The sequence below is a fragment of the Topomyia yanbarensis genome, chromosome 1 (assembly GCF_030247195.1).
Source record: "Topomyia yanbarensis strain Yona2022 chromosome 1, ASM3024719v1, whole genome shotgun sequence".
In the NCBI taxonomy this organism is placed as follows: domain Eukaryota; kingdom Metazoa; phylum Arthropoda; class Insecta; order Diptera; family Culicidae; genus Topomyia; species Topomyia yanbarensis.
In genome coordinates, this window is record NC_080670.1 from 285,818 (window position 1) to 312,191 (window position 26,374).

The 26,374-nt window shown below is 38.0% G+C and overlaps 1 protein-coding gene across 2 annotated transcripts in view; it reads right to left on the reverse strand.

The window, feature by feature from the left end:
- The window catches only part of LOC131676510 (homeotic protein ultrabithorax), a 99,901-nt gene that overhangs the window by 41,089 nt on the left and 32,438 nt on the right, over positions 1-26,374 (reverse strand). The window lies entirely within an intron of this gene.

Sequence of the window (26,374 nt, forward strand, 5' to 3'; positions counted from 1 at the left end):
ACGACAGTTTGGTTCATTGATCGAATATTTTTCTTTATGAATTGGTCTGAAGTGCCAATGATTTTCGATTACAGCTTCCTTCCAACTCGGTCAGCGATTGTTCGGGAAAATTGTGTGGCAGATGGTTCGCTTCTAACCCTTCCATGGTATCGAATGTGCAATACATAAATGAAATTTGCTTCGGACTTTTGCCTGTGCCAGGCGAACTTTCAATTGCAAATTTATTCACATTCAATTTCCCCCTCGCCGCTTTTGACTTTGGTAGCAAGAATTTGCGCAATTCTACTCTTGATTCAAGTTGGACCAAGGAGAGCATAGATTCGACCTCGCATTGGATGCGAGTGTGTGCGGAATGTTTCGGTCTCAATTTAGTTCAAAAATTTATTGACCATATGCGTGCAATTTAGAATCTAAAACCGAAGGCAAAATTATCTGTATCGAAGTCGCACTTCCCTTGTCTGTCGCATGTGAGCATGAGTTTTGGCATTGGCAACAGGACCGCTCGGTGGTGCTATATGTACTTTTTCAGTATTGCGCTCGAGTTCTCTTTCGTAGGGTTCATTATCATTGACCATCGATTGAATAAATAAGGGAAGCGATATTAGATAATAAATCCTAGAGACACAGAAACAGAAGCAAGATCGGAACAAAATCCGACAACTTTCCGAGAGATTCCACATGTGTGTATTGGTCGAGGTTTGAGGGCGCCATGGCTGCAATAAATTTTGGCTCATATTTTAATCCTCTCGGGAGCTGGTGACCATGTGAAGGTTTGTTCAATTGCTCAGCAAACGTGAGGTTATACGAGTTTTCCGAATTTATACACTGGCTCTGTGAGCGAGTCCTAAGGAATATCACCTCTTCATTGGGGACGTAAATTTTCCTTAAATTGAATTATTGTTCTTGCAGATCAAATTTTACGGGAATTTATACATTGGAGGGCGATTATGGGGGAGGAGATGGCACGTGATTGTATGACAGAGAGGGTCGCATTCGGCAGGAGCGATAAGAAAATGGGTTGTATTCAGCCTTAAATTACGTGCCAAATTAGTAATATGGCTGGCGTCTGCAAGAATTTTCTTCCGTAGAAGAAAATTCGTGCAGCCATGTTTCTGGTAAGATTCCCCTTGCTTCCTATTCGGTTGAACTTCGTCCGATAGCTGGATGTCATGCGTCATGGAGGAAAGAAATTCATATCAGAGATTTATGATACGGAATCTAGCTTCCTCTCTCCGAGGCTTGCGATCCATTATTCATGAGAATATGCACGGTTTCCCGTTTCCTTTCTCCAAACGGAAGCATCCGATTCCGATAATATATTCCAGTAGAGATCGGTGGAGGTTTGATAGAGAGTGAATGATTTTTTTGTGTTAATGCTTCGTACTCGCGGAATGTTACAAATGCAGGCAAGATTTAGGATCTTGTTGCTTTTTATAGCATTATATAAACCTATAGCATTAATATGGTGTTATACAATACCCAGAACTGAGCGTTTATGTGACGGTTGCGAAACATGATTATTGGAATATAGATGGGAGCGAAAGCTTCTATTTTGATCCTACACTTCAACTATGAGACACTGCAGAGATACTATCGGTTGAATTGAGCCAGAATTATGCAACAAACTTGCGGTTTAAAACTATCAACTCCAGTGCGGATGGAATTCACTTTCCCGGATAGGGCATCATCTCAAAAATTTAATTATCGTGTTTGCTGTTGCAGTAACCGCATCCACTTGCCCTCTGTTGCACCACCTTCAGCTTCCAGGCACGGAATGAGAAATGTTTGCTCGTCCCTCGGCCGCATACTCGACCTTTTATTAGAATTATCGCCCTTAAGACTTCCACTTAATTAATGCAGTAATTACAAAACATCTCGCAAATAGATACTCGACATACACATATTTACGTCTCTTGAACGAACAGCATCCCAGCTATGAGAGATTCATCCGACAACAGAGCGTGGCTACATGCAAAATAGATTGAATACAACTCTACCTTTCCCACCATGCCTCCCGGTTAACCACTTCCATAAGCATTAGCCTTTGGCCTCGCTCCATGACTCTTATTATCTTCCTCTCTATCACACCGGCGAGAAAACTATTCGAAGCTGTTGGTGTGTTGTAGTTGCTGCTGTTGGCCTAACAACAATTCCCTAGATTCTGGTGAAGCTTAAATTATCTCCTGGTTAGCACAGCAGTAGCATTTACGAAATGCAACGAAACACATAACCGCGACAAGCAATGTAATGGTTGAGTGCAGTAGCGTGGTATATAAGGATAACTAAAAAATGCACTGCATTGTACCACGTTCCATTGGTTTCCACTCGCGAAGTCGTCCACAGCTGAATCTAGGTTGGGCCGTGAAAAATGTTACTCCCATATTGAAATCCACCTTTTACAGTGTGACTCCATTCAAAGATTAGGTAATCCCGAGAAAAACTTGTACCTATGTTCAAACACTCAAGCAATCTGTGAACTTCTCAAAATACATCGTTTGCCACTAGCTAATGAGAAGAAAAACGTACACTCTCTAAAGATTCCGACGTGAAATGCCTTTGCTGTATCCTCGTTATTTTTTTTTCGTTCGCAAGTCGTAGGTAGCCTTGTGCCGATCGAGGGAATTCGACGGTGAATTGTGTAGATTTTTACTGCCTAACAGGCAATTTCTTTCCATCGGCTTTAGCGTTCGAGTGAGACAGCTATTGCCAAACAACGGCCGAGTTTACTAGGCGAATTCCTTGCTACTGGGATTTTGCAAACAGTTTAAATAAGGGTCTCCTCGACATGTCAGCACTCCATAGTATGGTCGTGGTAGCTGCATGAATAATGTTTAGATAATCACCTCTTTGTTGGACGGACTAGAAGCGGGAAGCTGCATAACAATCGGCCCTTTTACCACAGCAAACCCTGCCAATGTTAGACCATGAAAAATACATATTCAATTTGCAGCATTTTCTGGGCGAGTTTTTGCAGTTTCAAGCGGGTCACGATGCGGTCCAAGTGTGCAACGGAAAATCTAAACAATTGCATAAAGTGGTTCAAAATTAAGGAAAAATGCCATGCTGGAAGTGTACTTTATTAGGCTCTCGATACAGAGAAAGGAGGTTATCTGTTTCGTTCAAAAGCCGCCTCACGGCACGAAATGCTTGTTGTAGTGCACTGTATGCAGCGAAATGCCTCTCGATGCTATTTCCGTCCAGGTTGCTGCTGCGTCGTGCATGGAACGAGATGAAAATGTATGTATCGTAAGTCAGCCATCGTCCACATTTGATTGGTGGCTCGGACTGGCTGCTGATGCTGTTAAGACCAAGAAAGAAACGCTCTCTTGTTGAGCTTTCAGCGTGAGTTTTTTTCCTTTCTTTAAATTGATTTATATCAACATGTTATTCGTTTGGCATCTTAATGAATAATTTATGTATTTTAATTTTGCTTTAATCGGAAAATGGCACAAAATGGGTGACTATCGCAAGCTGTGCGCTCCAAAGTTATTCCGATTCCTCTATTGATATGGTCATCGTCATGGTAGTTTGCTCCAAAAGCGGTAAACCAACGGACAGGCACAAAGTAGCAGTGTGACAACAGTTTTTAGTTGAAATTAATAAATTATTCATACACTGGCTACAGCGGAATCAGAAGCTCTCAAATATGGAAAGAGACCCCATTCCTTAGATTTCTCTTGGTTTTTTTAACATTATTATTTTCTCAACTCCCTTGCGGAAGGCAATCTGAGAGACATCTCAACTCGTTTCATCGTTCGTTGGCTCAAATCAAGAAGTTGTCTCGCCATAACAACCGATCTTAGTCATTATCTTAAAGGTGGTTTAATAGCAGGGAACAAATAAAAAAATCAATTAGACCGCGCTGCAAAGCTATCACTGCGGAGGAATTTTCTATCCTGGAGGATACGCACGACAAACCCATAGTTTGCAACGACTTGAAATTAACGTTACCATTCAGGAATCTGTTTGCTAATTTATTAAATAACCTGCGGAAACTTCTTCACGGAATTGTAAATCACGTCACGTTAATAATTAAAAATTACGCTTGAATTGTGATTTAAATCGCATCAATAAATCATTTTCCCAATTATTTTCCAATTGTAATTCTTTCCTTCCTCTCGCTACAATTTCGCACCTCAATTGCATCTTCCTGTTCAATTCACTACCCAGCCTGATGCAGTTCACACCGAGTGCAAAAAAATAATTGGTTTATTATCAGCTAAAGAGGGCGGGAGGTGGAAATCCCTCCTCAAAATCTCGTCCCATACCACTTGTTTGTCTGGATCCGTTTCACTGAACTCTGCCCAGCACAATCAAAGGATGGGACAGAAAATTACAAATCGAGAAATAAAAGCCCGAAGGGGTTCGAAGGACACCAGTCGGCCAGTCCCAGAGCTGATAAAAGCCTCCTCGGTTTGCGGAATACATGCCGGGCGGGCTGTGAATTTGTCATAAACTAACTGCTGCACGCCAGTGCCTTGTCTGGGGGTATGTTGTGAGTGTGGATGTATTTCGACTGTGCTCCAATCCATGAGTGCTCTCTTTCCGGAGGCAATGCGACGACTAAACAAATATGTGAGCTTTTAAACCAGCTGCACGGCAAAAATCAGTCTTTCGGCGGGGTGTTTTGGGGCTGAACGTCAGTAAATCACTAAAACTTTGTCCACGGCGACCGTGGATTGTTTTATCGACACAACCACAGTTTAAATTTATTTTTCGGTTTACTTTTTCCGAAAACGATTTCTGCGTTTTGTTGAACCGTTTGATATATGTACAATGACAAGCCAAACAAGCAAGAATAGATTCATTATGTCGATAATTGTGTACCAATCATTTTCGGAAAAAGCTAAACCATAATAAGTGGCACCCTGGGTTGCCACCTCCAGGGCATAAGAAGCTCCAATTTTACGTTATGATTTATCGCTCTATTACGAGCGCTCGGCCTCGAATGTCGCCTGGTGAGAAAACGCTTATTATTGCTATAGACTCTCATTACAACGAACCATAATGGCACTTGATTACAGCTTCAAGCTCCAGCGGTGCCCGGTCCTGGTATATTCAAATGAATTTTATCATTTCCGATCGACATTAGCGTACTGTGAATAAACAACGCTAATTATAAAATTTGCGCGTTCATTCCTGAGAGTTAGTTTCTTCCTGCATCGACTCGCTTGGCGGTTTATACTCTACACTCAGACCAAAAGGATGTATATAAACTATTCATTCGTGAGCACTCGGGCTTGCAGGATTGTAATAAAACGCCAAAATAGCATCGCATTACAACTGCCATCGATAGCGACAAACAATAGCCAGTTGTGTATTAATTTCATGCGCTTTATTTATACTGTAGGGAAATCAGCTTCAAACTATCAGATTTTATTGTTTTATTATAGTGTCGCACTATCATTTCCCTCTACGACACAGGACAATTTTGAAGTGGTTTAAAAATGAAGCTTGCTCATAAATTTATTCATATACAGTGATGGGCTGTGTTTGAGCAATACGATTAAAGGTGTTGTTCGAATTAATACGTATCCAATAAAAAAATGAATATAATTTCCCCAAAAAATAAATTTAACTGTTCTAGAAAAAAATTGAAAAATTGGTTACAACTTTCCACCAAAAACCGACTCTTACTGTACATATAGGAAAAATCCCACACAGGTTTCACTTTTCCAACGGGACCCAATCCATGATTCCGAGTCGCCGAACGAAAATGTGTGAAATTTTATATTTTAATGCTTTTATAGCGAAACAATAACGGGAACAAAACCGGTACCGTACATATATGACCGTTTATGTACGGTTTTCCACATTCTGTGCAGTGTGCCCCGAATCCCGCTTTGCAGCTCGAATACTGAAAATTTATAATAGAGAGATAATAAACACTATGTATGGTACATTACTCATCCTTGCAACTTTTGGAAATGTTCGCTCGTTCGCGTACTTTTTGCTTCCATATAGACGTTTTGTCATTTTGCGCTGGCTGCTATAATATAGAAGTTATTTCATCCAGATATAGAATATTATTGTGTAACCCTGCAGGGTGGTGTTTTGTTGGCGGTAGGAGTAATTGTAATGATTATTGTTTTATTTGAAACGACAAACCTATATAAATTAGTTTTTCATGTTGGAGTAAACAAAAGGGAGAAAAAGAACTGGCATGTTGTTCAAAATTTGTTTTAGCAGTTGTTGACATATTCGCTTGGTGCTTGTTCCGATACAAAGGGTATGGCGGGGTAAGTAAGCTCCAGGACAATGTAATCAAATTTATTTTCATTCTTTGGTCTCATATTTGTTATTCAAGTTTAGCAGATCTTCTCTTGACAATAAGTCCAACCACAGTTTTTTCTAATATTAGGGTTCACATGAGAAAGCCTGGAAAAGCGACCATTCTTGAAAACCAAAAAAAGACGTTTTGCCTTTCTCAATAGAGAGGTATTGCAATTGCTCTGAAAACCGACTTTTTAACGGAGGCCCGGAGGGCCGAGTGACATATACCATTCGATTCAGTTCGTCGAGTTCGGCAAATGTCTGTGTGTGTATGTATGTGTGTGTGTATGTATGTGTGTGTGTATGTGCGTCTGTGTGTGTGTACGCGAACACAATCTCACTCACTTTTCTCAGAGATGGATGAACCGATTTTTAAAAACTTAGTCCCAAATGAAAGGTGCAACGTTCCCATAGGCTGCTATTGAATTTCTAATGGATCCGACTTCCGGTTCCGGAATTACAGGGTGATGAGTACGATCACGCAGAAAACGTCGATTTTAAGAAATTCTGCAATGAATGTATAATGGTGAAAATTTTTCCAAAATGTGACCACAACTGCTTCGATTTGTAGTACTAGGTCATTAACAGCCATTCAAAGTCTCTTTGGTCACATTGGCCACCATCATCGGTTCCGGAAGCCCCGGCGGAAGTATCCAAATTCAGACTAACAGTCACATCGGTTTCTCGGAGGTGGCTAGACCGAATCAACCAAACTTAGTCTCAAATGAAATATGTTGCGTCCCCGTAAATGGCTATTAAATTTTATCCCCAACCGACTTTCGGTTCCGGAGTTACGGGTTGTGGCGTGCGATCACATAGCAAATTGTGATTCAAACCGATACCCCGATGGAAACAAAAAAGGTAAAAATTTCGCTAAAATGTCTCTCAAATAACTTAACTTTGCAGTTCTAGGTCACCGACGGCCAAACAAACTTTCGTTGACTACATTGACCACCATAGACGGTTCCGAAAGTGCCCGGGAAAAGCGGCCATCTTTCAAAATTTACGAACTCACATCAGTTTCTCGGAAATGGTTGGGCCGATTTTCACAAACTTAGTCCCAAATGATAGCTATATTATCCCCACAGATGTCTGTAAAATTTCGCACGGACCGCTTGTATGGTTCCGGAAATATAGACTGAACGGTCCGGTCACACATGAAATTCCCATATAAGCCGGAATTCAAATTTTTTTTTCAAAGGGGGGACCCCATGAAATTTCAGAAATCGAATTCGTATTTTTGATGCCAAACATCTTTAAAATGCATGAAACGTCGAGATTTTATGTTATCTCGAAAAAAATTTTTTTTTATGGAAATCGACTTTTTGAGACTGCCGATTTCGCACCTTTTTGCCTTTCTCAATAGAAAGGTATTGCAATTGCTCTGAAAACCGACTTTTTAACGGAGGCCCGGAGGGCCGAGTGACATATACCATTCGATTCAGTTCGTCGAGTTCGGCAAATGTCTGTGTGTGTATGTATGTGTGTGTGTGTATGTGCGTCTGTGTGTGTGTACGCGAACACAATCTCACTCACTTTTCTCAGAGATGGATGAACCGATTTTTACAAACTTAGTCCCAAATGAAAGGTGCAACGTTCCCATAGGCTGCTATTGAATTTCTAATGGATCCGACTTCCGGTTCCGAAATTACAGGGTGATGAGTACGATCACGCAGAAAACGTCGATTTTAAGAAATTCTGCAATGAATGTATAATGGTGAAAATTTTTCCAAAATGTGACCACAACTGCTTCGATTTGTAGTACTAGGTCATTAACAGCCATTCAAAGTCTCTTTGGTCACATTGGCCACCATCATCGGTTCCGGAAGCCCCGGCGGAAGTATCCAAATTCAGAGTAACAGTCACATCGGTTTCTCGGAGATGGCTAGACCGATTCGACTAAACTTGACCTCAAATGAAAGGTATTGCGTCCCCGTAAATGGCTATTAAATTTTATCCCCAACCGACTTCCGGTTCCGGAGTTACGGGTTGTGGCGTGCGATCACATAGCAAATTGTGATTCAAACCGATACCCCGATGGAAGCAAAAAAGGTAAAAATTTCGCTAAAATGTCTCTCAAATAACTTAACTTTGCAGTTCTAGGTCACCGACGGCCAAACAAACTTTCGTTGACTACATTGACCACCATAGACGGTTCCGAAAGTGCCCGGGAAAAGCGGCCATCTTTCATAACTAGCAAACTCGTATCAGTTTCTCGGAAATGGTTGGGCCGATTTTCACAAACTTAGTCCCAAATGATAGCTATATTATCCCCACAGATGTCTGTAACATTTCGCACGGACCGCTTGTATGGTTCCGGAAATATAGACTGAACGGTCCGGTCACACATGAAATTCCCATATAAGCCGGAACTCAAAATTTTTTTCAAAGGGGGGACCCCATGAAATTTCAGAAATCGAATTCGTATTTTTGATGCCAAACATCTTTAAAATGCATGAAACGTCGAGATTTTATGTTATCACGAAATTATTTTTTTTTAGAAATCGACTTTTTGGGACTTTGCCGATTTTGCACCTTTTTGCCTTTCTCATATAGAAAGGTTATGCAATCACTCTGAAAACGTCATCCTAATCCCGGCCCGGAGGGCCGAGTGTCATATCCCATTCGACTCAGTTCGTCGAGATCGGAAAAAGTCTGTATGTGTGTGTGTATGTGTGTATGTATGTGTGTGTATGTGTGTGTGTGTATGTGTGTGCGTATGTGTCAAATAATGTCACTCATTTTTCTCAGAGATGGCTGGACCGATTTGCCCAAACTTAGTCTCAAATGAAAGGTGCAACCTTCCCATCGGCTGCTATTGAATTTTGGATCGAACGGAATTCTGGTTCCAGAATTACGGGTTTCAGAGTGCGGCCACACAGAAATTTCGCATAAAAACTATAGGAAAAATTAAAAATAGAATTTTTATTTTTGATGCTAAATGTATTCAAGGTGCATAAAACGTCGAGATTTGATGCAAACACGAAAAAAATTTGACGAAGATTCACTTTTTTGGATTTTGCACATTTTTGCCTTTCTCATAGAAAAGGTTATGCAATCACTCTGAAAAACGTCAACCTAATCCCGGCCAAATTTTTTTTTTTCGACTCGCATAAGGTTTCTGGATTTTAACAGGGGCGTAGTTGATGGTTTACGGAGAGGGGTTACACCCCCCCCCTCTACTGTTCACTCCCCTCCTTTAAAAATATCCTTAAATCACCCCTCAGACCACCACCTCATACCCCTCCCTTTCAACCCCATCATCTTTAAACCAGCACTATATTACAAAGCATACCAATTTAAGCTGGGGAGTCGTTCATTCATGGGACTTTCGCCCTCCTCACATACCCATCCCCGCATGACAAAATGAGTTAGCAAGCAGATAACATTGATCTAATGCTGATTAGGCTAATGGAGTATGATATTTTTTTGTTTCAAGTGTTTCACCGTCGACACGTAGCTCATCAAGTTCGTGGCTGGCATGCCATTGTGTATAAGTGCAAAGTGTACTAAGAATGTAATGGACATTTCCACAATTATGTTGAACATAAAAAGCCTCCGTGCCATAGTTTAGAGAAATGAGAAAGGCACAATTGCACCGCTAGGTGGATTAAAACAGGTTTTTGTGTTGGCGTTGGCAAAATGATCATTAAAATCGATCAGTAGTACATTACCAAGGTCTCGAATACATGGATGGATTTTCATAAAAATTGTGTTAAAGGCATGGTAAAAACTGCTTTTTTCGTTTTCAAAGATGGCCGCTTCCCCAAGTTTTCTCAGTTAAACCTCAAGTATTGTAATAAGACGACGGACTCAACGGAAAACGTCATGCGGAAAAACTGTCGAGAATGCATGACAACCGACTTCCCACTCATGCATGGCAAATCAATCCACGACACAGTCTTCAATACCATCACCTGAACCACAAACGGTTTCCAAATTTTGGCAGCTATATAGACCCCAATAGCAACTCCATACGTAGCATCCCGCAGAGCAACATCAACGGCCAGCACTATCAGCGAGGTAATACCAATGACGGCAGATTTACGTTGATGACCCGTAAAAGCAAAAGGCAACACCGCCGGTATACTTGGTGCAGCTCGTGTTCACGTGCTGGCTCCAGTACCCATTTTCAATTATGTCAGCGAGTATTGAGTGAGAATTTTTTTTACAAACTGCCACATCGAGCAATCAATTCAATGGCCTTGCCTCTTTGCTATTCATAACACCACATAGTATTAGGCTACGAAATTATAGCTGACTACGTTAACTTAGAAAGCCTCATTCGCAGTTATTACACGCATTTCACTACGTGGCTAACATCGTTATCGTATGTCATTAGTGTTCCAAGATTATCTAGTCAACAACCTCGTACCGTAGCTCACTCTTTTCCTCCTTGAGACCATCTCACTCTCTCATTATCTACCAAATATCATGTATTTTGTCTAGATAGAGTTTATATTCAGTTTGATTCTGACAGCCTATCTTTTAAAAGTTACAAACGACTTTTCCACTACTCAGCGATCGACGGTAATATAATACGCGAAGCCAAGAAACATGTGATGATAGCCCCGTTCCTTTTCACATATTCGTATCAAACTAGTTCAACAGAGCATTTTTCAACAACAAATAAGAATGCACCGTCCTGCATTCATCCAATGTCACAAACAGGTTGACTGACTTTTCGGTTGTTACGAGGCTTTATGTTGACCCATCCAGCAACATACGAATCACTTTAATCAGTTATTTTGCCTAAATCAATTTAGGATTTGACCTAGGATAAACACCTGATCCTCCGTTTATCGTTCTTCGCAAAACCCCCCTTTGGTATTTGTCGCTTTAGTTTGCAGTCTGCTAAATAGCTCACGAAAGAGCTTATAGACGGAGAATCATTGCGCTTCGCTAGTTATTACCAAGGTGCTTTGAGTTCTAAGATGATTCGTCTTTGGCGGTATTTAGTCTCATAAAACTTTCATATGCCATTTTTTTAATGCTTCGCGAATGCCTGCTCATCGTATTCAATTTACTTAATGTTCGTTCTCAATTGGTTTTCTATATAGTATCTATTCTGACGTGTAGGGGCTTCAAGTTTTCAACTCCTACACTAGATTTTCTCATCTGTCACACTTTGCAACTGCAGAGCATCTATAGAGTATCTACTGAGTATCTACAGAGCATTCATGTTTTCAACAAAATTCTTTCTAATATCTCAACAACTTAACTGAAGACACCAATCCTCTCAATAATGTTTCTGAAGAGTTTATTCGCCATAATTACTTTTGGGGGATTAGGCAACAAAATTATCTATTTAAAAAAATCGCTGTATTATGTTTTAAAACTTCTTCGAAAAAACTAAACCTTCAAAGTTGACAGTTTTGAAATTATGTGATCTTGACAATATAATACTGTTTTTGAACATTCATAACCTGAGAACGCGATCTTTGCTCAGTTTTCAATGGTTTCAATGGTTATTTTCATAACAAATAATATAAAAAAATCTTAACGTGCTCATAAAAATAGATCATGCCGTCCTAGAGACAAACAAAACACGCCAATTTTCCTTCTGCTTACCTAGGGATGCGAAATACCTCATAATCTAAGCGTATTTCTCGCATTACCAACAACAGAAACTAATACTCATTTTTGCACTGATATTTCAGAGAGGCGTTATCGGATACGCAATACGTGAAAAATTTCAATTTTTGCTTCTTTTTTAAACCGTAGAAATTTAGATTTCGTTCAAATTCCATAAGGCCCCGGCTGCGGAGTAAAATGAGTTTGCCAAATGAAACAAAAGTGCCCGTGCTACAGGATAACACGATTTCTATCGACTTGAATAAAACTCGTGTTAGACCCACAGTTCAGGAAGTGGAACAGTTAGTTAGGGTTAAAATGGAGCTTAATCTCGCTAAAGTTACGTACATTCAGCTACACCAAGTAAAAAACTGTGTTTTGTTCACGCTTAGAAGCTTAGCACAGGCAGAAAACTAATTGCAAAAAAAAACCAACATGCAACACGAGGTCGAATTTAAAAACATACGCCGAAGCATCTAGTCAAAACTCATCTACTACAGCCAACTCTAACAAGCACCGACACCTTCAGATAAACCAAAAACAACGATCCAATTAACCAATAATGCAGGTACAACGACCACGACAACCGCTTCCAAACCAACAACTAGCATCGCCAATAAAGAAGCAAATATCGATGAAGAAGGATTTACACCAGCGACCCGTAAGAACAAGAAACAAATAAGAACCTCTGATCGTGAACAGCAAGAAAGTAATACCGATGATCACAGGGACGCGGACAGGGATAACGCGAGAGAAGGCAAACTGAATGACCCCTAAGCGGCTTCACCGACAAGGAAACGGTTCTCAACACGCAACTGCAAACTGCGTCAATAAAATCTGGCAGACCGACATTCTTAGACTTTTTTTTTATTTACTTATTGTAAAAAAATTAAGACCCACGGCTTAGTTGCGCTAACGCATTGCGCCGTTTCAAATAAATCATTAGATTAAAAAAAAGTGTTGGGCAATAAACTATTTTTTCTCATTCTCACTTGTAGTGATAATATGTTGGATACAGTGCTGCCTAGCAGTGTAAATGCAGAATAGTGAAAAGTGTAAATGCGAGATACAATTTTCAACCGAGTACGAATTTGTTCAAATTTGGAACCGACCCTCCTGGTAGGACTAGGTAAATTGGCAGGGGTAAGTAAATTGAGTTTTCAAAAAGCGTAGGAATTTTTGTACGGCCTATGATTGGCATTACAAAACGATTACTAATGTATTACTCCGAGTTTTTTCGCAATCCAGCTAAACTGCAAACTTGCTTTAATTTATATTTTCCGTGTGACTGCACCAAACCAACTGAAATCATGCATCATACATCTTGCGGCTTTTTGGCGTCTCATAAGCATGCACAATAGAGAGGCATAAAAATTATTCAGATTTTGTTTGGAACGCTTTATTAGTTCCATAGGCCTTATACCAATATGAAATTGATTGGTTAATTATAGGATTGAGAGACCGGTTTTACCGTTACCGAAAACCGGTAAAACCATCCAAATATTCAATACCGAAATACCGGTTTTTTAGGCATACAAAACCGATATTTTCGGTATATTTGTTAAGACGAACTATTTTAAACCTGAAAACTTTCGAGACACTTCAAAACATTTTCATTCGGCGATGTTCTAAAGCAAGTTTCCGTTAAAAGTACGCTCACCTGTTTTGGGACACCGTATAAGAGGTGGAATAGAGCTCGATATACCAACCCAAAACACCTCCATATGAAACAGTGCATATCAAATTATGCTGGAATAATTAAATCTACAAGACAATCTATCAATTACATATTCCTTACATACTTCATTTTGTATTAAATTTTATTGTCCTGTACTGTGTAAATTTATAAAGCTCGATGCTATCAATAGATTCTACAGTTTTAATAAAGAAAAGGCGATATCTTCAGATATATAGTTTAAGGTGCAAGAATCAATATTGCCGAAGTCTGCAAATTGATTCGATTTCGCAGTAAAAACAAAGTTATGCATTAATTCTCTTTGTCGCATACGCTTAAAGGTGGAAATTTCCAAAAAATCGATTGATCTTCAAAGTTAAATAATTTTGTTCGGGAACCTCCAATCAATATGCAACATTCAACAAAGCTGTTCGTTATTAAATAAGCTACGTGGCCTTAAGTTTTCAGGTATGCAGAGTCACTGTGGGATTTTTTTTTATTGAATTTTGAGTTTTTGATCACGATTATGAACTAGAACTATCGGAAATATATAAATCCTATTTGGCAAATGATTTGTGAAACTAATTATCTTTTGAATTAGCGGTGTTCCGAAAAAAATTTAAGATCGTTACCGGTTTAATTCACAACTATTGTTTTGACCAAGGAATAAATTCCTTGTTTTGTATTTTATAATCCACTCTAGAATTATGTTAAAGAAAATAAATTTAAAGCAAACATTCAACAACTCGGTTATCGTCTCTTTTTGCACTAATGGTTCATATAACTAAAAATTCAGTTTAAAAAACAATAATAGTTTATTTTTAATTCCACTAGGATATTTCACATATGTAAAATAATGACTCAACTGTTCACACCTACGAATCAACTTATTTTTCGGCTCAGTTGTGAAAACTTCAAACGAACAGCGGTGAGTAATCTCCAGACGTATATTTTTCGCTTCTGTTTCGTTGCTCACTATCTAAAATCGCCCCTGAAGAGTTTTTCTTGTTTCTACTGGGCTATCGAGAAGCAGTGGCAGAATCGATGCATAAATAAAGAATAAAGTTAAAATTATCTCTTTTCCAGTGTTATTTTAAATTCGATTTATCGTAATTTAATTTCCCACCCTCGAATACATCTGGCTCTTTTTTATTGGTTCCGTGGTATACTTTGCCACACATTGCAATTCGATACAGAACGAAGCGAAACAGCGAATCTATCCAGTAATTGGCTATTGCGGGTAAGCTCAAGTGGGGGCAGCCAGTTGAAAAAACAATTTCTTAGCATCGAAGATAATTGCTTTTTGCCCAAACCACCCCCTGTTTGTGGTCGACGAGCCCCCTCTCTCATTGCCGTATCGATTTCGGGACAACAAGAGGGAGAATTTCGCACCAAATTAAGATAGTTTTCCGGTTGAATTACGATTTCGATTATGCTCAGCGAATATTCAATGCGTAGCTCAGAAGAGGAAAATTATTATTCAAATCATATATTTATTACATCCTTTTGGTTCGTTACTCTTTTTACCCTGCAGGAAAATCTGCATTTGAAGCTTCTTTTGCTTCGTTCTGAGCTACGAGAATGGAGCAAAAAGTTTATCCAGCTTGACTAGCATAATCCGCTCTCTTGTGAAACGGCACACACACTGAAGGGAACATATTTCACCCTGTCTGTGGCTGTTGGAGCCTAGTTGAGTTATAAATAACAAAAAAACTTTATACTATTCGTTAAAAAAAATCAGCAGAAGAAAATCTCGGTCCATGTAAAGTTCTGCCATCGTCTAGCTCAAGTTCGATTCGAGAAAGGAATAAAGCATAAACCAACATTAAATTTGCTGGGATTTTCTTTTCCACCCGTCGCAGTTCCGGCATGGGTCGTTTTCCAGTGAAAACGAAAGATTTCCCGAAGGATTTTCGATCCTCTCTCGAGGTATTACCCGGAGGGGAGTTGCTGAGCTGCTGTATTCACTAACTCGCACACACTTTCCAGTATATTAGAGCTAACATACAATTCTTTTCTTCTGTTCTAAAATATGAATAATATTGCGGGATTTATTGTAGGTAGTAAATTTAGCATTTAAACAGAATTTATTTGGCTATTTCCAAATGCTTAAATATTGCATTTTCAGCTTACCGAGATTTACTAGCACTAGCTGGTGTCTCTGACAGGCAGGTAGGTAATTGCAAAAAACGACTCTTCTTCTCAAACACTGTAACCTGTATTTTGCTTTGTTTCTAAGAATTTGTCAACACAAACACCGCACTGTTTTTTACCTTCGCATAATAGTAACATTCGTTCCGGGACCTCACACGGCTGGATCACTGCAGGTGATACATGCCTGTTTTACGATTACGTAACGCCATAAAAGACCTTTTCTGGTGGCAGCATTTTGGTAGGTGGTTTGTTTTGCTCTGTTTACAGCGTTCAATATTTTATTGTATCACTTTCGAACCGGACGAATGTCATATTCATGTCACAGTCATATTTGCAATGACCCCCGGCGAGATATTTTAGATAGGTAGTTTTCGCTCACTTTTTACAACCTGGTGGAACAGCATGGTTTCACTTCATCACATTGCTTCCGATTTCTGACCGAGACGACGCCGAACTGTTTCATTCCGAATTTCAGCAAAAACTAAACTGCCGCCTTTAATTTTACCAGGTTGATCCTAAGTCCTGTCTTCTATCGAATGCAAGGGAGAAATCTTTACCCTAAATCACAGAGCCCAAAAGAAGCGGTGCTTAGTGGGGCCGAAGAAAATTCGAAACAACAAAAGCCGCGCACAAAAGGAACTCAAAAATGCATATAGACATAAATTTCCACAGACCATAAAGGGGTCTTTATAAAAATATTCAAACAAAGGAAGGCTGAGGCTCTTCCAAGGGATTCGACCGAACAGGAGAGTCGATCACCACGTTAAGATAGTCGTTTAATTTGAAAGAAAAGAAAAGAGCGAAAGATATAACATTCCTACCCATTCAACCTACTCGTTCAACAACAATCTTGCATCAGTTATTTTGACTAAATATCAAAGTATGATCAGGCCTTGAATATTTACTGCTGTTCAAAATTGCGAATAATCTAGGATAAACTGAAAAAACCATCAAGGAAGATTCTGCCTACATCAACACGGTCATAACCATTCAATGAAGTCGTTTCTTATTTCTAAAGCGAAATAAACCCGGCAAATGCACCATGAAATCACAAATTGATATTTGTCTATAATCGCGCAATTTTCCATGATTGCCATAATGATAGGTTAGAATTCGCGTTGTTTCACCTGAGCGTTGAGGAAGTCAGAAGTATCATGCACCTCGAATACTTCGAACCTAGAATTCCATTGCTTTATTAGCGTTGATACAGCGCTATATTTTACACAGTTCGCTTTGATTGTACGTGCGCAAGCGTTTTTCCTTTCGCATATGTATTCCTTGAATTTAGATTTATTTTCCACACACACACCCACAAACAGTAGGATTGAGTTATGGCTGCCATGCTCCACTGGCGAACCGGTAGCTTCTAAATACTCTCCAGAGAGCAGGCAAAACGACTTGACGAAACTGCTAGTTGGTTGTGTGCGTGTGTGTGTCTGCACGAGAGCGGCGAGAACAGTAGTGGGAAAAAGAGATAGAGAAACTTAACGAAACCAGCCATATTGCATGTCCGCTCTCACACGAATCGAAATGCTATGAAGACCCTCTCTATCTCTCTCGTGGACAGGTTTTATGTTTTGTTTTTATCATGACGCGCCGCTTTTTATGGTTTGTTGATGCTGCCGGCATATGCTGCTTTAGTAATCAGACGAACAAACGGTGGAGTTATTGTGGTTGCGTTTTATTGGCTTTTTACTAGTGATAATATAAAGGAAACTACCCCCAAACCAGTGGAAGTTTAGATGAGTGTTATTATGCAAAGTGCAGTGTGATAATGGAGAGTTTAGTAGTCTAAAGCAAATGCTCGGCGAGAAGCAGGATTTATTGGCAAACGAGCGATAAAACCGAACGACGCCATAACTTTTCGCGTTTTCACCAATACCAACATGACGGGATTAATCGCACCAACACGAACTGCCCGACTTGTGACTTTCGATCGGTGTATGGTTGACGTGACGTCACTATACAAAATGGATTTAATTTTGTTTCAGCCATTATCAATTAAATCGAAAAAGACTAAATCTGCTTCTAGGTGCTGAAAGTTTTCAAAAGTGTGATCGTATTAAATAATATAGGCGCTAGGGGGAACCTGTCAATATTTGAACATTTTGTGATATTTTTTTATAATTAGGAAACTGATAGGGTAAAATAACTATTTCAATATTAACGACAGCAAAAAATGATAATCAAGTACAATATTTACCCTAAAACTGAGGCTGGTCACTCCACAATACGGTGCAGTTAATTATTTCATTTTGATTGTAATGAAAGATTTTTATTCAGAACGATTTTCAAAATGTAACTGTACCGTCGGCGGTTATACATTGCGATTTAGTTTATTTAGCGCATTTTCTGTAAACTTTCCAGTAGCTATTATGGGTATTTTGAAGATTCATGTGTTATATTGCCAATGTTTTCGTTTTATTCATACCTAGATATACACGCAGAATAACATTAATAAAAATGAACAAATTGTGGTTTTTAGTGACAATTTTCCTGTTTGATAGAGTGAAACAGGTCTGATTCAATCATTACTGTTATTTGAAAGTACTATCAAATTGGCTTTTCAGTAATTTCAACAAATATTTCGCTTGAAACAACAAAATATGAACAATCAAATTCGAGAAAACAAAAAAATCTTTAGCAAAGATTCTGTTGGTTTTTAACAAAGGGATCAGTTTAATTAAACAAATTTTATTTTATTCCAACAATGTTTCTATTTAAAATGCAAACAGAAATATTTGTTGAACTAAACCAAATACGAGAAACGCCCATTTCAGTTTGAAACTGTCATTCGTCAAGTTTTAAATTCAACTCAATATTTTGTTTCAAAAAGCCAATATATATTGATTTCATATTACTTTGATCATATATTCACCACATTGAAGATATTTAAGTACAAATTCGTAACTTACCGTTGCCTACTAAAAAAGTTCCAGTCACACCAAAATTAATACTTTTTTCATCACTCAATCTTACAATACACAAAATGGCGGACTAGTGTCGTGTAGCATTTAATTTAACATTCAAGTTATTTTAAATACGATTAGCTAATTTCTTTTGGTGTGCAGCGGCATATTCTAAAGATTGCTAACACTCGTAAAAGATATCATTGTGGAGTAAAAATAGTGGTTTATGAAATTTACAATTATGCATGTCATCAAGCTATTCAATTTTTTAGCCTAAATTTATAAGATTTTTGTCTAAGCGCGTCTTCGAAAAAATTGAAGCGAATCGCACGAATACATTTCGTGTCAACAATATAATTGCTTCCTTAATTCAGAAATTGCGGAAAGATCACATTTTTTAGATGAAGGTCCAAAATGGCTTTTCATGGCAATATACCTAGAAAACAAAATTGAAAATTAAATGTATTTTAAAGAACACATCTTACTCTTTCAAAGTAATACTCAACTGAAAACACTAGGAAACGGTGAACGACACATATTTTTACATGTTTTAAAATTAAAATCATGTGAATTGGGATACCTATTTTTTTGCAAGCCGTACACATTTTTTAGTTTGAAAGATAATGTTTTTTGAAAACTGAGTGCAATTCAAAATTAACAAACACTTCGCCATTATCCAAATTTCAACAACCGAAAAACAATATTATTGATCTGTGTTAATCAAAACCAACTCTAATCTGGTGTTCCGAATCCTACCACATAATATTGTTCTACTGATTGATGAGTGCTAGTGAATCGAATTTTATGATTACCTAACAAATGTGTTTTTACCAAATGTTTCCGAGCGCATAACTCAAAATAACCTTCAGCGACCACGGAGACGTTCGGTGGCGAAATATGGTGTTTTTCATTTACTGGTGTCAAACGTTCACCTTTAATGCTGACAACGGCAAGGGAAAAACCGCAATCCCTCTGGCGACACAGTTTTTGCAGGGCCATGTATGGATTTTTCGGTCCCTATTCTCGACGCTCGTCGGCCCATCTCCCACAATGGATAGGATTCGGCGAGGATCCAACGCACTGGAGGAATCCGGGGGCAAAAAGAATTAAACTATGTCAACACATAAATCATCCAACTTCTTACAGAGCATTGCTCTCGATGTGCTGGAACCGCACCATCAAGGCTGCAATACCAGATACAACCACGGCAAGCATACATACAAAAGTAGGTCCCTTCCGAAACTGCGACCACAGATATCCCCTTGGTTTTGATCTAGCTGGTGGAGTATAGAAGAGGGGAAATCTCCCTTAGCCATATATATGTGGATAAGTGATTTTCCATTTTCACCATACACCGAGTCCGATTCGAACGTTTCGCTGCTGGGATTCGGGATGTTCGGGAAGCCTTTGATGTATGGACATTTCTTGCTCAGCAAAACGAACCAGAGCTGGAGATCCATCGGAATTTTGCACTCCTGCCAATGGTTTATGTGGTACGGCTTCTGATCGGCGTTGCTTTATTTCCATCCAAGTTGCTGGTGGGATTTTCGCAGGAACAGACAACAGCGGGGCCATTCGATAGAGGATGGTGAGTGAGGGAAACACATTATGTTGATGTATTAGTGGGACTGCTCGAAAAGAAATTATTCGTGAGCAAAAAAAAGTCGAGCATAAATGAGAGAGGTATAAAAATAAAATACATTAGGGCGTGGTTAAAGCCATTATTTTACTGCTGTTGTTGCTGTTATTGCAGGTGGTGGTGATGATGCTATTATTCACTTGCTGATTTTCTACTTTATTATGGTTTTGTTTGAGTTGCGATGTGTGTTTGCAAATCGGTTCACGTGTGTGTACGTTGGAAGTCCATTTAAAAATCGCACAATTCGTGAGGATCCCTGAGCTCGAGGTAGCATGAATTCTCTTGTGCCGATGTTTATGTATTTTATTGCTTTACTCTGGTGGATTTGGTCCGTAAGATTCTCATGAGCGGCAAAATGTAGGGTAATTAAAGGTGCAAAGGAGTTATAAATGCCTTCACAGTTGAACAGAAGTCGAACTTTAATGATTATTGCAGGTTGTTTAAAAGTGGTTTATTGTTTGTTTTACTCCCTTATGGTAATTGTTCTGAAGTGCGCTGGTTGCTTTTAATTATTACGTCCCTTTTGCCTATCTTGTATGCATTTTTCGAACAGCATGGGGATTAGCAAAAATGTTTACCGTCATTTCATAGTAAACAATAATATGTTGTATGCTTTAGCTGTTTAGCGATTTGTATACTGCCTTGTGTTTCTTAGTGACATTCATCTTATATCAGCATATTTTTACGCTTTTATTTGTTTCATTAATTTCGATTAATCTCGATTTTAATCAATTTTATCAATTCTATGAAAACAAGTAAATAATACTATCTCAAAGATAATTCAAGCTGCTGCTCTAAGTTGTATTCAAAAAGGCACTTTGTATTTTATGAATCACTATTGAGTACAATATTCTTACTGTATACAGATTTAAATGGTTTTATTAGTTGATGCGTAGAGTTTTTGATCAGCAGAATAAATAAATTGTTAAACGCCAGTTTTCTTATCTCGGGTTGTTGTAGCTGCTCAGTTAACAGATACAAATATATTCAAGTGGATAACTCCACTGCACTCATTCGCTTTCTATGGTAAGTATATGATAAAGCACGTACGGCAAATTATTCTACACGCTGTTAACTTTTCTGCTCAAAAGCCATGGAACCTTTTAGACCAGCATGTATTGTGAATCGATAAAAATAAATCGAGAATCTCTTCTCATCTCCACCTGGAATGTGGTTTCGATTGTTTTCTGCCGTTGTACTCCTTAGAAGTTAAATATCGGCCAGCCAAGCTTCACCACGATCGAATTATCGATTGAAGTATGAGGGAGAAACAAACAAAAATCGATTTTCTCAAGTGTACCTCCGCGATTTGCCAACCTGTCGCCTTCTGATTGTGTAACGGTTCATTCACGAAAAATAGTGGCAAACGTACTGCAGGAGGAAGCGACGCCTGGCTATAATATCTCGACTGCTATCGCATTGGCTACTAGGGGAGAGGGAAATTTATCCCCCCAGCACATAAACCCACAGCAGCAGTTGAAAGATGAGAAACGTAAACAGTGCTGATTGATCTTTTGACTAGATCTTAACGGAATGGTGCTGAAATAAAGATGGAAGAAAAGAGCCGCCGGTGTTCAATCTTGTGGCGGGTATAAATTAGTGATAATTTATTGATCGCAATCGATGGAAGCATATTTTTCGTGGCATGCAACATCAAACAATCAAATGAAAAATTTTCGTTGGTGAAGAAAGAAATATTATTTTATTCGTGTAAAGTAACGTTTTCAAAGAAAGCCAGAGTTATCTAGATTCGATTGTAGAAACTTCTAAACACATTCGCAACTTTGATCTGAATAAGGTATGCGAAATGAAATTTGGAAACGTTTCCAGTATTAAAACAAAAATGCAACCCTGCGCAAGGCACCATAAATGTCAACATCAAATCTTGATTTCGACCAGCTAGGAGATACCATGTAAACAAAATGGTAGCGAACGCCTAATCTGGCACCTAGCTGTTATTCCAAAAAAAAACTTTGGACACAATAGAGGTTCATGATAAATGTTTTGTACAAAAAACTGATATCCCTCCAAATGTGCCACAACTACGTCCAATTGAAGATTTCTGGGCTAATTTGAAGTGGAGAATATATGTCGAAAATTTTCGACTTAAAATTATCAAACATCTGATAATCAAAATAAAGAAAGAAATCAAGAAAAAGCCAACATCAACTTTTTCGACTCTTATGCAAAAAGTTCCTGCAAACTGTCGTAAAGCTCAATTTTCTTTAACATTAAATTAATAATCTGACAAATGTGAGAGAAAATTTAATAACGATTTTTCTTCAAAAAATTGCCTTTTGAATTTTGTCCAATTTTTATTCCGCATACGTTATTATATGAACGACCGAAAATGAAAGTTGGAAGGACAGAACCCCGACAAAGTCGGCAAGGATAAATCTTCACTATAAAAACCGGTTAAAAACAAATAATTCGTTTGCAGCATTAGAAGTCGTCCAAAAAATTTCTGTTAAAACAACTTTTTTGTATGGTTTTATGCTGAATGTTCTTAACCGACGCCCTACACCGAAGAACTCTAGTCGGATTTTTACGCTCCAACATTTATATTCTAATATATTTAAAAGGGGTTTATTGAAGCAAATTTTGTCGTTTTGGCTTTCATTTACACTTTTTAATACTACTTTGATGGTATTATTCAAGATAATAATGCGTGTGCTGAGAACTTCGTAAGTAAACTGTTTATTCGTAGATTTGATCATGTATTGACGGAAACCCGGGGTACTTCGATACATCAACATAAATCGAATACAAAAATATACTAGACACCGAATCAAACGGTTAGTTTTGGAGATTATTATTAACTCAAATCAATACAAGTATATATTTCAACATAGACTATTCCCAAATATTATACGTTAAATACACACAAAAAAATAATGAAATTTAAACGACATGTAAATCAATACGAATGTAAACATACAAGGATTGAATCAAAACTTTGATTGAAAATTACGTTAAAATCACTGCACTCAATTGGAGCATCAAAAAGCATACAATTTTACAGTTTCATTCGTGTAATATTACATGTCATTCATTTTACAGCAATAAGCGAGTAAAAAATACATTGAAGTGCATTGGTTTTCCGATTGAAGGAACTGCAATTTTCAATCCACCTGTAGAATTATAATTAAATTCGTTGGAGAAAGCACGACAAGTCGTGTGGATTTTTGTTGGAACTGAATTTTACATTTATATTCATGCTCCAAATATGTGCATGAAAATAAACTTAAAATTACAAAATATTTTTTTCTGTGTAGTCTTAGTCTGTGTCCCCAAATTACCCTATTACAACGTAAAGTAGCACCTCTTCTTATAAACTAATTTTGAAGGGTAATCCTCCTGGAAGTAATATATAAAGCATTTATTCTTCAAACTAATTTAGTTCGATATTTAATGATTTTAGCAAAGTGTTTGAAAATGCTATTTCAAAAAACTTTATTGCATGGGGCGAGAAAAGTGTAGTGGACATTATCAACAACTTTGCTGAAAACACCAAGACCCTTACTATTTTTGAAGAATATTTTCTCCATGATTACTTCTAGGAGAATTAATCACTAACATTATTATATCAAAGGAAGCGGTTTTTATATTTTTTATTTTAAGTTTCTTCGAGGTTGTTAAACCTTCAAAGTTTATGGTTTCGAAATGATATGATCTTGACCGTTAGAAAAATGGCGCCGCCAATGGTTGAAACGGCGCCGAGAGGTAAGTGTGCCATCCCTGTTGGTCTGGATTCAATCCCAGCCGAGGTCGTTGAGATATTTCTGAGGTGAAAAAAATCTGTAGTCACTCTCTGGTGTCAGTCTTTGGTCTCGTAGCGGAAATAGGCTGATGGAAAATAACTAGAACATTAAGTCGAATCGCATCCCTATACTTATTAATAAATGTCCTCCTCCCGTGATACTTGAGGAGTGCGCAGTAGTATATACGACCTCTAGCAAAAGCAAGCATCGGACTAACATTCCTTCCGGGATCTGAGTTCGGGCCCGGCTTGCGCCGGTATTGATCAATAAACACTTTGAGATTATCAAGAGTTGTACATTCAAAGATGTTTCGCTACTCTCAAGCATAATTATCTACTGATTCCCTGTGCAACTTCAACTAGTCCAGATCGATAACGGAGTAGCAGCCAGGAGTGGTTGCACAAACTCAAACTTTATGACTCTGACAGTTAGAAAAGTTTTTGAATATTTATTCCACTTTAAAAGTTCACTTTGTATTTGCATTTGTCAAATTTTACATATTATAAAAGAAATTATAAAAAAGCATCTCTTAGATTAGATTCTCTTAGATCTTTAATTTCACTAATTTATCAAACTTAAGTTAAATTTAGACAGTTTCGAAAATTCAACGAATTTCTTTAACACCCCCCCCCCCCCCGTAAGCCAAGTTTCTGGCTACGCCACTGCCCCGAGTTCAACGGTGAACAGCAATGCTGACAGACCCCGTTCTATGTTTGATTTCCATGAACCAATTTTAGCCATTTTCGTAAATTCAAAGAAGTGTGGATCAAATTGATTATTGAATTTCATCGACAATATTTAAAACACAGGTGCTTCGTTCAAGGATGATAAGAAGATACTAATATTCACATTTAACATCAACGTTTCAATCAAATCATAACATCAAATTGCTTTCCACTGTACAAGACTTATAGCGCTATATAATTCGTGTTGACTTGAACAGATTGACAAACACTACTGAATTGTCCATTTGATCACATGTTCCCAAAAATACCGTGACTGCTAAAAACAAACTGTAGAAATTTGTCTCCAATACCGACCACCTTCCAGAGCAAATAAATATAATTCTATTATAGACCAATCGAAAAGAGTACGCAGTGGCGACCGCCGTACGGAACTATGCGTCGTTTCCTGGGACAGACGTGTCCAGCGCCGTTCCGAGATTGCAAGCAAAGGGAATACAAAGATGCGGCCAGCAGTAAAGTAAACAGTTATATAACCGTTTTAAGTGTTTGTTTACTCCAAAAAGTGTTTAAGTGGCGCCTCGCTTCACAGCACGAATGCACCGTCGCTTTCGGTACGCGCTCTCTCGTGTGTTTGGTCTTGTTTAAATAAACAATTTCCTTCGCACGCTTTGCTGTGCTGGTTGCTTTGATTTCTTTTCCACCTTCCTTTATGCTATTAAAGAAATTCGATTGAAGTCGATTGTTTTGTCTTAAGTACAAAATTTGTTTTCATTTATTTATCGTTGCCGGGTCCCGCTTGTATTAGGAATATTTATATACCAACCAATAGGTTCAATGTCACGAATTTGGGTTAACGAATGATTGAATCGTACCAATATTTTAAACTTCCTTACACAAAACACCCACCTTAAATCGTGCAGTTCGTTAATGGGATGTCGATACTTTTCACCTTTGCGTATACACGTTTTGTTAATTAGGGATAAAACCATTTATTGCAGCTATTATATTACTAATAAAAAACGGTACGTATATGTAAGTTATATATGAAATTTCTTCTTCGTACGGGCGACACACTTGGCAGCAGTGGATTAGTAAGGTTAAATTAAAAGGCGTAATGGAAAATTATTATTAATTGAAGGGCTCAGACTAATCCAACAAAGTTATTTACAAGACTGATGCATGATTTTTATTCACGTTGGTAAAAATTTATCATTTACTTTTGTTTTCCAAATTTTACTTTATTTGAATTGCTCAGTATGTTCCTTTTAGTGAATGTAGTCTGACCCCATGAAATTAAAAAAAAAAAGAATTATTAGGAGCAATAGGGGTGTCACTGGAATATACCTTAAACGTATGAACATTGTATTACTAAATTTTCAATAAGAAAATTGATGCAAAAGTGACGTAAATACGTTTATTCACAGCATTTTGTGGATATTATTTTGTTCTTTAAAGATAATAATGTCGATACTCTCTTGATAACTTTTAAATTTACTTTAAATATAAAACTATAGTGTAATTATGATATCAGTACTATTTGATTTGAACTTTTTGGAAAAATAACCAAGATATAATATTCGGCGGAAAGATGATTCAGATCGAATCAACTATGAACATATATCGTAAAGTGCAAAGGTTTGAATAAGTGACAGGAACGTAGATTTGCACTAGTTTTTATTCAATGAGTGAAGAGCTCCTTTATA